We start from the raw sequence: 3,194 nt of genomic DNA on the forward strand, positions 1-3,194 counted from the left end.
CCCCTGCTTTCTAGCCCAACCGGCCCCCTCTGGGGAGGACATAACTTCTTTTTTTTTTTTTTTTTTGTTTTTTGTTTTTTTCCGTGTCCGGCAACGGATCGCAACCCTCAGTGTTGCCCCCGTACCGGACCGGGGACCGGCAACGGGATCGCAACCCTCGGTGTTGCTCCCGCGCCTCACTCAGCCAGTGAGCGGGAACCGGTCTGTATGTGGGATCCAAACCCTCGGGCGGGAGCGCCGCCGCGCTTCCCAAGCGGCACACTATCCAGTGCGCCACTGGGCCGGCCCGAGGACATAACTTCTTTGACTCTGCTGTCGTCACTTGGCCATGAGTTCAGGATTGGCTTTTGCATATTATCAGTTCAGCAGGATACCCCAGACCAAAAGCTGGACTTTACCACTCTCTGGCAGAGTCTGGGCCAGACCCTCAGTCCTTTGTTTTGCAGTTGCGGGGAGCGGGGAAGAGAGGGTGTGAACATGGACTCAGGAGACTATCAGGGCTGGAAGGGGTCTGGGAGAATAGCTGGTCCAACCTTGTTTCACAGGGAGCCCTCAAGGTGAGTCAGTTTTTTGAGATGGGGGTAGTGGTGGAGACAAAGGAGACCCACCTCATATCTCTGCATCCTCTGGAGGAGCCAGCCCCAGGGCCGAGTCCAATCAGTCTCTACACTCAGAGTCACAGAGCCAGTGAATGACAGGTGTGATAGAAAGTCTCCAAAGATGGGGCCGGCCCGGTGGCGCACTGCTACAGTGCGCCGCTTGGGAAGCGTGGCAGCGCTCCCGCCGAGGGTTCGGATCCCACATATAGACCGGCCGCTCACTGGCTGAGTGAGGAGCGGGGGCAACACCGAGGGTTGCGATCCCGTTGCCGGTCCTGGTCCGGTGCGGGCGCGACACTGAGGGTTGCGATCCGCTGCCGGTCACGAAAAAAGACAAAAAAGGAAAAAAAAAAAAAAAAGAAAGTCTCCAAAGATAGCCACCATCAGCTGAATTCCCTCTCTATGTGCAGGCCACTCCCCCAGTGAGAGGTGGGGTTTATTTCCCCTCCCCTTGAATCTGTGCTGGCCCTGTGACTGCTTTGATGAATAGGTGCAAAAATGCATTACTCGTGGCAGAAGTGACATCTGAGTTCTGGCCTTAAGAGGATTAGCAGCTTCTCTTTCCTTTTGAAATGCACCTTCTTGGAAAACCCAGCTGCCCTGCTATAAGGAATCTCAAGCAGCCACATAGAGAACTGAGGACCCAAACCAATAGCCCCAACTAAGCTCCCAACCAGAGCCAGCACGTGAGTGAGACCATGTTGGGCCTTACAACCACCCAACACCCCAGCCAACATCAATAAAAGCAGAACTGCCTGGTCAACTCACAGAACCATGAAAAATAACGAGCTGTTTTAAGCTCTAAGTGTTGGGATAGTTGGTTACACCTCAGTCAATACCTGAAACAACAAGTCTTCCACAGTTTCCTCTCTACCAGGCTTCCTCTCAGAAGACCACCCTTCCAAAAGGAATCCACCCAAGCAGGACCAGAATGACTTGTCCATCAGTCCCCTGACCTCAACCAAGTGGATCTCTTACTGTCCAGGAGCCCCATGGAAAAATCCTGACTGTCCACCACAGCAGGATCATGCTCAGAGAAAGAAAGACCCCCAAAGGCCATAGCTACTCGGGGGTGATGCTTGCTGAGGATCCTGCCTTCTTTGGGGGCTTCTGAGGAGGCCCAATGTTATTTATCCCACAATGCACCCACAATGTAAGCCTTCCCTGCCCCTTTAAGCATTTTGTTGAGTGAATATTCTACCTACAAGTAGAAGCGTCAGAAAAGGGTAACTGAACTAAAATACTGAACAGGGGATAAAAGGAAGATTTTTAAAAAGCAGTGTAGCTTAAATGTCTAAAAATGTGGCCATATACTCTGCAAAAGGCTTCAAGTTGCATTGACTTTTCCCATTAACAGCAGCCTTAAATTAGAGCTTTCATGGTGGCTGTGAAACTTGATCAGAGGCAAAAGTGTCAAGTTGCTACTGCACCAAAGGAAAAAGGGTCAAGCTGGCATTTCACTCCCTGCTAACTTTAGCAGTGAATAATAAAGAACGTTGTTCGATTTTTAATTAACGCAGGACTGTGGCTAAGGGCTAACTCTCCCATTTTGTAGACGAGAAAACAGACTAAGTGATGGCTGAGGGGACACTAGGCACGGCCCATGCCATTTACCCAGCATCTCTGAAGTTTTATCTACTCCCTACAAATAACCACCAGCCCAAAAACCTGTATCAATGAGTTGTTATTACTATGTAACAAACCACCCTCAAATCGTAGTGAGTTACAATAAGAATGTTGTTTTCCTGACTCTGGTAGGCTGGCAGTTCCTCCGCTGGGTGTGCCTGGGCTCCCTCCGGCAGCTGCATTCCACTGAGGGGTCAGCTGGGTTGGAAGGTCCGAGATGGCCACCTGACATGGCTGGCAGGTGTGCTGGCTGTTGGCCGGGGGGACTCCTTGCGGCCTCTCATCTGTCGGCAGCTACACCGCCTGCCTCACGTGGCCTCCTCACGACAGTGTTCTAACACAGGGGAGGCAGAAGCTATAAGGTCTCTTGAGGCCTGAGCTTCAGAACTTACAAAACATCCCTTTCGTCTCATCCTTTTGGTCAAGCAAACCCCGTAGCCAGTCTGCACCAAAGAGGGGGAAAATAGAGTCCACCTCTGGATAAAAAGCTGCAACAAATCTGTGACCGCATTTAACCTACCACACCTCTCTACTAAAAATTGCAACCCTCCCTCCCCACCCCCACAACTTCCTATCCTTCTTCCCTAGTTTATTTTTCTCTCTAGTACTTAACACCATCTGATATGTATGTATTTCTTATTTATTTAAGAATGGAAGCTCCATGGGCCGGCCCGGTGGCGCACTGGATAGTGCGCTGCTTGGGAAGCGTGGCGGCGCTCCCATCCGAGGGTTCGGATCCCACATACGGACCGGTTCCCGCTCACTGGCTGAGCGGGGCGCGGGAGCAACACCGAGGGTTGCAATCCCGTTGCCGGTCCCCGGTCCGGTACGGGGGCAACACTGAGGGTTGCGATCCGTTGCCGGACATGGAAAAAAGACAAAAGACAAAAAAAAAAAAAAAAAAAAAAAAAAAGAATGGAAGCTCCATGAGGGCAGGGATCTGTGCTGTTCACTGCTGGGGCCCCAGCA

The sequence above is a fragment of the Galeopterus variegatus genome, unplaced genomic scaffold, assembly GCF_000696425.1.
Source record: "Galeopterus variegatus unplaced genomic scaffold, G_variegatus-3.0.2 Scaffold134, whole genome shotgun sequence".
Taxonomy (NCBI): Eukaryota; Metazoa; Chordata; class Mammalia; order Dermoptera; family Cynocephalidae; genus Galeopterus; species Galeopterus variegatus.